Source organism: Aotus nancymaae, unplaced genomic scaffold (genome assembly GCF_030222135.1).
Source record: "Aotus nancymaae isolate 86718 unplaced genomic scaffold, 86718_ANA_hifiasm-v0.15.2.pri h1tg000002l, whole genome shotgun sequence".
Lineage (NCBI taxonomy): Eukaryota > Metazoa > Chordata > Mammalia > Primates > Aotidae > Aotus > Aotus nancymaae.
In genome coordinates this window covers 12,350,441-12,361,726 of record NW_026988413.1, presented here as the reverse complement: position 1 = coordinate 12,361,726, position 11,286 = coordinate 12,350,441, and the positions used below count along the sequence as shown (strand labels likewise).

Below are 11,286 nucleotides of genomic sequence, written 5' to 3'. Positions count from 1 at the left end.
TAAATAAATGTAATTGACCTTTTATCTACATCCTAAACTTGAGTACATTGAAGTCTTCCAAATTACTTTAATGTAATCTTTTACTGTTTTTCTAATTTTGATAATAATGCTTACTGACTTGAGAAAACTTGGAAAATAGAAAAGTACACAGAATAATACATAATTTCATGATGATGAAGAAAATATTGTTAATATATTAGCATATTTCCAGCTCATTATATTTTATAGGCAGATTTTAGATTTAAGATGCTCTTATTTTACTACTGAAATTATTACAGGAAAAATTGGATACCCTATTTAAAAATGAACATGAAACAGATGTTTTCCTGTGACATTATAAATGTCTTGAAGACACTATTTTATAGTAGAATAATCTTTTTATAAATGTCCATAATTTATTTAAACATTTTCTTATTTTTATCGTTATTTTGTACAGTTCTTGTCAATTTTTTTATTTAACATAGCTATAAAATGATAATCTCTATAAAGAAATATTTTACACTTATTACTCTCCTAGTATTTTAGAGAGAGGATAACTGATATAAAGAATATGAATCTATTTAGGTTTTTAAATATATTGCTTTAGTTTTTAAAAATACTGATTTTCTCACATAAGAAAACAATCTTTCCCTTTTATTTTATTCTGCTACTTTAATACATGAAAAATGAAGCCTTCTAGATTTATTTGCATTTCCTTTTTATAGTGAGATTAATCATTTTCTCATCTGAGTATGCTAGTTGCGTTACTTCTGTGTATTGTACAGTTACTTTTCTGCAAGTTTTACATTTTTTAAGATACTGATGAAAATAAAAATGACAGACACATTACAAATGATACTTTTAAAGACATCAGAAATCTGTAGAAGCTAAGATTAGATCACTAAAATTTCATACAGGGCAGAAGAATTTAGAAGTGAGCTGATGGATAAGCAGCTGCTTTTAAGAGTGAAGAAATTTGCCAATTTGGGGCATAAGTTTAGGATCAGAGAATGAACTGCTGCTAGAGAAAAGGAAATCGTCAAAGCTTTTAGTTAATGTGAGGAAATTGAATGACAAAATTTGAAAATGTTTGAGGACTCATATATAATTTTGGTTTTCCCTGCAGAACAGTGGCTGAATTGTCAGACTCAGTATACTCATCTACGGATTTAGGAAGAAAGTTCTAAAAAGGAAAAAGTAAAATCTCTCATAGACTTTGATGGCTTGGGAGTTAAAGACCTGTTCTCACCAAAAATAAGTTGGATATAAATGGAGGGAAAATAGACAAGTGCTGAAGACAGTAGAATGAGTGAGGAATTCATATTGAGTCTCCAATTACTATGCAGGGGTACTGAATCAGGGCTCAGAAGGAGGTTGCTAAATCCAGTATAAGTCCCTAGAGGAAGGTAGCCACTACAGGAAAGATAAACCAGCATTGATTTTGACTTTGATCAAATAATAAGATCAGGGGATTCAGCAGTCCTCAAAACTGATGACAAAATTTCATCTGATTTTTCAGGACACTTGCCTAACTTTGAAGCAATGTTGAAACTGCCTTTGCAAAAAGTATGACAGTAAAAAAAAAATCTGACCTAACCATCCAAGCTTCTAACCTCCAAGCTGTCCTTGTTCATTACTGGGCATTGGCCAAGCTAACTATGGGGAAATTTAGTTTATTGTTTAACTTTGAAACAGAGAGGGTAACAACCCCTTCCTGAAATTAACCCCCTCCTTGCTTGGGTATCAGACCTCCTTTATAAAACTAACAATTTAGCCATATGATTAGAATGTATGGCTCAGGGGTTGGGTGTGGTGGCTCACGCCTCTAATCCCAACACTTTGGGAGGCTGAGAAAGGCAGATCATGAGGTCAGGAGTTCTACACCAGCCTGAGCAACATGGTGAAACCCTGTCTCTACTAAAAACACAAAAATTAGCCAGTGGTGGTGGTGGTGCACACCTGTAAACCCAGCTACTCAGGAGGCTGAAGCAGGAGAACTGCTTGAACCCAGGAGGCGGAGGTTGCAGTGAGCTAAGATCGTGCCACTGTACTCCAGCCTGGGTAACAGAGAGACTCCGTCTCAAAAAAAAAGAATGTATGGCTCAGGAGTCATGCAGGCAAAGGCTACAAGACTCCTAACCACCCCAATATTTCCTATGAATAACAATGCCATTTTAAAACCTTAGAGTGCTGTTTGAAGACCCTGCACTCTGATGGACCAGTTGGGTCCACCCAGGTTGGTAAACTGGCTCATCTGGTCTTACAGCTCCCATCCAAGAACTGACTCATTGCAGAAAGACAGCTTCCACTCTCTGTGATTTTATCTCCGACCCAATCAGCATTCTTCATTCTCTAACCCCTTGCCTACCAAACTATCCTTAAAAAACTCTAGCCTTACTGGGTGTGGTGGCTCACATCTGTAATCTCAGCAATTTGGAAGTCCTTTGAAGGAGTTTGGAAGGAGTTTGAGACCATCCTGGAAAATGTGGTGAAACCCTGTCTCTACTAAAATTACAAAAATTAGCTAGGCGTGTTGGTGGCCACCTGTAATCCCAGCTAATTGAGAGGCTGAGGCAAGAGAATCACTTGAACCTGGGAGGTGGAGGTTGCAGTAAGCCAAGATCACGCCACTGCACTTCAGTCAGGGTGATAGAGAGAGACTCCATCTCATTGCTTCTCCGCCTTTTGGATAAGAGTAAGTGTAATATTTGTTCTTGTCAGTTTAATATGTGATATATCCTCTACTGAGGACAATATATTAAGTGTATTTTTGGATCAGGGAGAAACAAAAAAAGAGAGAGACGCCATCTCAAAATAAATAAATACAAACAGACATACATACATACCTCTAGTCTCCAAATTTTCAGGGATGCTGATTTAAGTAAAAATGAATCTCTGATCTCTTGTTTAACTGGCATTGCATTAATTAAACTGTGTCTTTATTACAATAATGCTGTCTCAGAACTTTGGCTTTTGGGGGCAGCAGGCAAGATAAACCCATTGGGTAATTGCATTATTGGGTAGAAGCTAATTACCCCCATTGGGTAATTACATTATTGGGCAGAAGCTAAAGAATAAATGTCAAAATAGAATTATTTCAGAAAGAAGTAAACTTAAGACATAGGTAATTGGATCTCCCCAGAAGCTCCATTCCCAGAGAATTGTTACTATTTGACCTATCTGCCCAGGAAAGCCCTAATTGCTCATTTCTGCTTGATGGTGAGGCTCTGTGCAAGCAGAAAGTGATGGCTAAGATGGATTTGTAAGCTGCTGGAGCAATGAAGGTATATCCAAACAAACACATACAATGTCTCTTAGCAGAGGCTGAGGAATGCTTTGGTTCAAGAATAAGTTCCACAATATATAAAGAGACTTTACACTATAATCAAGTTGATTTATCTCAAGAATGCAAGCTTGATTTGATATCTGAGTATTAACTAGTGTAATACATTATAATAATAGAATAAAAACAGAAACAACATGATTGTGTCAATAGATAAAGAAAAAAGTTTTGACAAAATTAATGTAATTTTTAAAAATAAAAATCAATGAACTAAAAAGGAAAAGAAATTTCTTTAGCCCAATAAAGGCCATTCATTAAAAAAAAAAATCTGGTATGAGACTACATGCTCTCCTTCTAAGATTAAGAACAAGACAAAAAGTGTTTGTTTTCACCATTCTCATTATTGGGCTGGGAGTTCTAACAAGAACTGTTAGACAATAAAAAAATAAATAAAAGGTACTCAGATTAGAAAGAAAAAGTAAAGCTATCTTTATTCAGAGATAATATGATTTTTAAAAAGTTTTTAAATCAACATTTCTATAAAAAAGCTGAAATAAATTTCAAATAATTGATATCACTGAGAGGACATATGTTTCTTATTCAAAGAGATTTAACTAGAATTTAATAACTCAAACAACACTGGAAAAATCCCCAATTGTCTGAAATTTGAATAAAAGGTCAGTAAAAGATAAAATTAAAATAGAAAATAATTTGAACTAAAAACGAAGCTATATATGGCACACCAAAACTTGTAAGACAAACACCGTGTGTAGAGAGAAATATGTAGCATTATATTCATATGTTAGGCAATAAAAAAAGGCCAAAAAATACATCAGTGCTTTAAGCTTCCATAAAAACAAAAAAAGAATTAAAACAGATAAAATTAAAGAAAGTAATGAGATGGATATAAAAAACATAAAGCAGAAATCAATGGAATTATAAGTAAACATACAAAAGCTAAATGTAATTTATTTGAAATTTTTTTTTTTTAATTTATAAAGTTCTAACAGGATTGATAAGAAAAAAGAATAGGCAGGGTGTGGTGGCTCACGTCTGTTATTCCAGCACTTTGGGAGGCTGAGGTGGGCGGATCATGGGGTCAGGAGATCAAGACCATCCTGGCCAACATGGTGAAACCTTATCTCTACTAAAATTACAAAAAGTTAGTTGGGTGTGGTGACGCACACCTGTAATCCAAGCTACTCTGAAGGCTGAGGAAAGAGAATTGCTTGAACCCTGAAGTCAAATGTTGCAGTGAGCCGAGATCAGGCCACTGCACTTCAGCCTGGTGATAGAGAAACACTCTGTCTCAAAAAAAATAAAGAAAGAAAGAATAAACAAATAGCATCAATACCAAAAATGCCAAAGGAGATATCCCTGCAGGTTTCACAAATATTAAACTTATAACAATAAAACATTATAAACAACTTTGCACAAAATGATAATTTGAATTTGAAGAAAAAAATAAATACAGCCTTCGGATGTTAATAGAAGCAGAAATAGAAACTATGAACAGTCTGGTACCTATTAAAAATGCAAAAATGTTTTTACACATACACACACTAGAGACCCATATGTTTCATCAGTAATATCTTTCAAACATTCAAGGAAGATATAAGATGCAGAAATAATGTATCTGATAAAATTTTGTGCCATGTAAAATTTTGTAATTATATTTTGTTAAATTTAACTATGTGCATGGATGCAATTCCAACTCTCTGAGATGTGTTTTTCTGTCAGCAAAATGCAGTAACACAAAAGGGAAATCACAATTGTGCAAGCACATTTCAAGCCTCTAGTTGTGCCATAGCTATTGGCAATTTACTGATCAAATTTTCTCCAGTATCTTGCCTAGAAAATGTTTTTCTGTTCTTGTGTAACATATAGGTACTCTTCTGCGTAGCTTCCGAACTGACAGGAACAAAAGGGGGAAAAAGCAATTAGCAGGTCTCCTGGTGTACATCTGTCTGTTCTCACACTGCCACAAAGGAATACCCAAGACCCAGTAATTTATAAAGAAAAAAGTTTTAATTGATTGACAGTTTTAGTTGACTGGTGAGGCCTTGGGAAACTTACAATCATGGCAGAAGGGAAAGCAGGCCCATCTTACATGGTGGCAGGAGAGAGAGAGGAAGTGAAGAGGGAAGAGTTCCTTATAAAATCATCAGATCCCTTGAGAACTCACTCACTATCATGAGAGCAGCATGGGAAAATCTGCCCCCATGATCCAATCACCTGTGACCAGGTCTCTCACTCAACACCTGAGGACTATAATTAGAGATGAGATTTAGGTAGGGACACAAAGCCAAACCCTATCGCCTGGTTCTCCATTCCTACCTTTATTTTTACATTTTGAACTTTGACCTTAGGTCTATTTAAAGAATAGGCTCAAAAGCTAAAACTACTTTGAAAAATGTTGAAATTCTATTCTAGCATTACCTATGGAATATTTTTTCCTTTTTCCATTATCTTAGTTCATGTTGGCTGCTGTAACAAAATATTGTAAACTGTGTCACTTATAAACAACAGATATTCAGTTTTCACAGTTATAGAGGCTGTGAAGTCCAAGATCCAGGTGCCAGCAGATGTGATGTCTAGTGAAGGCTCACTTGCTGGTTTGCATGCAGTGCCCCATCACTGTGGCCTCAAATGGTGGAAGAGGAGAGAGGTCTTTTGGAGATCCCTTTTATAAGGGCACTAATCCTATTCCTGAGAACTCCACCCTCATGATGTAGCTACCACCTAAAGGCACCACCTCCTAGTATCACCAAATTGAGGGGTAGGATTCCTGCATATGAATCATTGGGGTACATAAACTTTCAGATTATAGGGGCCACTGAGAATTAATATCATCTTTACCTAAAATATATTGTGTATACTCTGATGTAAATTTAGGAATGTTTCTAGGTATTTTGGCACAAATATGACATTATTTAAATGTTATAGTTTGTACTATTGTTCAATATGTGATAGGATAATTATTTCTTTTAATCTTTTTCAAAGATTCTTGGCTATTTTTCTGAGAAAATTCAGAAACTTCTAATAGTTTTTAACTAATTTTGAAATTAAGAAAATATATAAATGACCCAAAAATAATTTAAATCTTTGTAATATTTAGCACCCTATCTAAGAGCAGGATGTGAATATCTTCTTATTTAATTTATATTTTATATTTTTCAGGGGTATTGATATTATTCACTAAGATATCATAAAGTTATTACTAGACACTTATATTTTGTTGCTAATATTTTAATAGAATTTTAAAATACTAAGTTCCTGATGGTATATTGTAAATATGTTTACTTCATATATTTAATTTATACAGGCTAACTTAGGTAGTCCTCTCATTGACTCTAATTATTTTTATGTTTGTTTATAAGTTTAGACTTTCAATTGCTCTCATAAAATAGCCCACAAATAATTTTTTAAAAATCTCTTATCTGTTTTTATATTTTAATTAATTAGAAGGTCCAGAACATACCAAAATAAATATTTTATTTTTAGTTTTGTAAAAAATTGAAAAAAATTATATTTTTTTCCCTTCAGAGATAATAGAAATGCCAGTGGATATGTTTTAATATTCACTCGTATTTGATCTAGGATGGTTTAGATTTGGGAATCTCCGATATCTATCATTATATTCTTTAATTTCATGAGGTCAACTATTTTAGCTTCCACATCTGAGTGAGAGCATGCAATACTTGTCTCTCTGTGCCTGGCATATTTAACTTAACATAATGACATCCATTCCCATACATGTTGCTACAAATGGCATGATTTCATTCTTTCTTTTGGCTGAATAGTATTCTGTTGTGTATATACATCATCTTTGCCTTATTTATTAGTTCATTAATAGGTTCTATATATTTGCTTTTATGAGTAGTGCTATAATAAACACAGGAGTACAATACAGAAATTAGCTAGGTGTGGTGGCACATGCCTATTGTCCCAGCTTCTCGGGAGGCTGAGGCAGGAGAATCGCTTGAACCCGGCAGGCAGAGGTTGTGGTGAGCAGAGGTGATGCCATTGCACTCCAGCCTGGGCAACAGAGTGAGACTGTCTCAAAAAACAAACAAACAGGAATGCAGCTATTCCTCTGACATACTTACTTCTTTTCCTTTGAATGAATACTCGGTAGCTCAGTAGTGGGATTGCTGGATCATATGGTACTTCTATTTTTAGTTTTTGAGAATTCTCCATAATGATTTTTATAATGGCTGTACTAATTTACATTCTCACCAAGAATAGATTAAGAGTTTGATTTTTTCCAGAATCTCATTTTTTTTTAAATTTTGGTCTTTTTAATAATAGACATTCTAAGGCAAGATTATATGTTTCTGTCATTTTAATTTGCATTTAATGAGTAATGACATTACATATTTTTTCATATGTCTATTGGCTGTTTGAATGCTTTCTTTTAAGAAATGTCTATTAATGCCCTTTGCCCACTTGTTAATGATATTATTTGTTTGTTTACTGTTGAATTGTTTAAATTCTTTGTATATTCTGGATATTAGACCCTTGTTGGTTGAATAGTTTACAAATATTTATCTCATTTAGCATGTTGTCTACTCACCCTGGTTTCCTTTGCTGTGCAGAATTTTTTTAGTTTAATGTATTTCCATTTGCCATGTTTTGTTTTTGTAGTGTGTGCTTTTTATTTTTTATTTTTTATTTTTTATTTTTATTTTTTATTTATTTATTTATTTTTTTTAATTGCATTTTAGGTTTTGGGGTATATGTGAAAAACATGTAAAGTTGTTGCATAGGTGCATTCATGGCAGTGTGATTTGCTGTCTCCCTCCCCCTCACCCATATCTGGCATTTCTCCCCATGCTATCCCTCCCCAACTCCCCCCCCACTGTCCCCCCCACTCCCCCGCAACAGACCCTATAAATCGTTCTACTATAAGGACACATGCACACGAATGTTCATTGCAGCACAGTTTACAATAGCTTAGACCTGGAACCAACCCAAATGCCCATCGATGATAGACTGGACAGGAAAAATGTGGCACATATACACCATGGAATATTATGCAGCCATTAAAAATGAGGAGTTCGCGTCCTTTGTAGGGACATGGATGAACCTGGAAACCATCATTCTCAGCAAACTGACACAAGAACAGAAAACCAAACACCACATGTTCTCACTCATAGGAGGGTGTTGAACAAGGAGAACACATGGACACAGGGAGGGGAGCACTATACATGTAGTGTGTGCTTTTGAGGTCTTAACCATAAAATCCTTGCCTATCCCAATGTCATGAAGTATTGCTTCTGTGTTTTCTTCTAGTTGTTTTAAATTTTTTGAGTCTAAAGTTAAGCATTTTATGTATCTCTAGTATACTTTATAATATGATGAGAACTATGGTTCAAGTTTTATTTTTGTGCATGTGGATATCAAATTTTTCCAGCACCATTTATTGAAGAGACTGTCCTTTCCCAATGTATGTTGCTAGCGCCTTTGTCAAAATCAGTTGGTTGTAAATACATGAATTTATTTCTGTGTTCTCTATTCTGATCCTTTGGTCTATGTGTCTGTTTCCATACCAAAACCATGCTATTTTCATTACTATGGCCTTAGGATATATTTTGAAGTCAGGTAGTATAATGCAACCAACTTTGTCTTTTCTTGTTCACGGTTGTTTTAGCTCTTCAAGATCCTTGTTAATTCCATATACATTTTGGGCCACTTTTTCTGTATCAGTAAAAAATGGTATTGTTGTTTTAATAGAAATTGCAATGAATCTTCTAATTGCTTTAACCACTATCATCACTCTAACATTAATTCTTCTGATCCATGTGCATGGGATATCTCTCCATTTGCTTATGTCCCCTTCAATTTCTCTCATCATCGTTTTGTAGTTTTCCCTATAGAGAGATCTTTTACCTCTTTTGTCCTCTTTTATTTCTATGTATCTATTTTGTAGTTACTATAAATGATATTGGCTTCTCGATTTCTTTATCTGCTCACTCATTCTTGGTGTTTGAAAAAGTTACTGCTTTTTCATGTTGATTGTATATTCTTACCTTTAATGGATATCTGAATGTATTTATTGGACCTAAAAATTTTTGATGAAGTATTTTCATTTTTCTAGATTTAAAATCATGTCTCCTGCAAAAAGGGATATTTTGCCTTCCTTTATATCAATTTGGATGCTATTTTTTTCTTTCTCTTAAGTACTTGCTCTGGCTGGGACTTCTAAATATAGTGTTGAAAAAAAATGGTGATAGTAGGCATCCTTGTTTTCTTCCATTTTGCGGGGAGAGGCTGATGTGGGTTTGTCACATATGTCTTTTATTATGTTCAGGTACATTTCTTTAATACCTAGTTTGTTGAGATATTTTATTATAAAGCAATGTGGAACTTGATCAAGTGCTGTATTGCAACTATTAAGATGATAAAAAGGTTTTGTCCTTTATTCTGTTGATGTGATGCACCATGTTTATTGATTTGCATATGTAGAATCATCCTTACATCCCTGGGATACATCCCACTCGATATGGTGTATTAGCTTTTTGATGTGAAGTTGGATTCGATTTGATAGTATTTCGTTGAAGTTATTTGCATCAATTTCCATCAGGGATATTAGTCTGTACTATTTTGTTGTTGTTGTTGCATCTTTGTCTGGTTTAGGCATCAGAGAAATGCTGGCCTCGTAGAATGAATTAGGGAAAATTCCCTTTTCTTCCAGTTTCTTGAACTGTTTGAGAAGAATTGGTGTTTGCTCTTTTTTTGAAAGTTTGATACACTTTGACATTGAAGCCTTTCTGTTCTGGGATTTTCTTTGTGGGGAAATGTTTTGTTACTGCTTCAATCTCATTACCCATTTTTGATCTGTTCTGATTTTCTATTTCTTCCTGATTCAACTTTGATAGGTTACACGTGTCCAGGTACCTATCCCCATCCTCTAGTTTCTGTTAAGTTTGTACACATCTGATTGTTCAAATGAGTCTCTGTTTATCTTTTGTAAGTCTGTGGTATCACTTGTAATATTTTCTTTTTCATTAATCATTTTGTTTATTTTGGTCTTCTCCGTTCTTTTCTTGGTTAGCCAAACCAGCAGCGTATCCATTCTGTTTAATCTCTCTGTAGAATCAATGTTTCATTTCATTGATACTTTGTATTTTTTCTTTAGTCTCTATTTCCTTTAGATCTGGTCCAATCTTTATTATTTCTTTTCTTCTGCTAATTTTTGATTTGTTTATTCTTGCTTTTCTTGTTGCTTGAGGTATATTGTTAGACTGTTTACTTAAAATCTTTCTAATATTTTGATGTAGGCATTATGGTTATAAACTTTCCTCTTACACTGCTTTTGTTGTATCGCACATGTTGTAGTATGCTGTTTTTCTATTTTTATGTGTTTCAAGGAATTGTTTTAATTTTTATTTTACTGTCTTCATTGACCCAATAGTTGTTCAGAAATATGTAGTTTAATTTCCATTCATTTTTAAAATTATATCTCACTGTATTCTCTTATATCTCACTGGGCTTTTTCAATATCAATATTTAAATTAGTACTCTGGAATTTTAAAATTTGTTTTTGATTGAAATCTATTGCTGAATAATTACTGTATTCCTTTGGAGGTGTCATATTTCTTTTCTGTTTTGTGTTTTACATGTCCTTATTTTGGTATCTGTGCTTCTGTATCATAGTCACTTCTTTCAATTTTTTGAATTTTTTTTCAGAAGGAAAAACTTCTTCCTGAAGGGGTGCTTATGATCTTGGTTGGGTAGGCCACTTCTGCTTTGATGCTGCATGTGTGCAGTAGTGCAGACTTCATGTGATTTCTTCATCTTAAACAGTGTTAATGGTGTCTATGATTTTCTCAGTTGCTTAGGATCAGTTGTTAGTAGAGCCTGTAGTGAAGTTTGCTAAGGATGGGGATGCCTGCTGGGCTGGCTTTGGGGACTCAGTGGTGGTAGCGGCAGGCAAAGCATGCCTGTTCTTTGGGTTCAGGTCATAAACTAACATTGCTTTAATCGTGCCCAGGTGGGCCAATTATTGTGCTGCCAGGTGG

General features: G+C 34.3%; 1 pseudogene; it reads left to right on the top strand.

Moving 5' to 3' along the window:
- The first annotated feature begins 2,648 nt into the window (after window positions 1-2,648).
- Window positions 2,649-2,770, top strand: LOC135274570 (U2 spliceosomal RNA; annotated as a pseudogene).
- The last annotated feature ends 8,516 nt before the right edge of the window (window positions 2,771-11,286 follow it).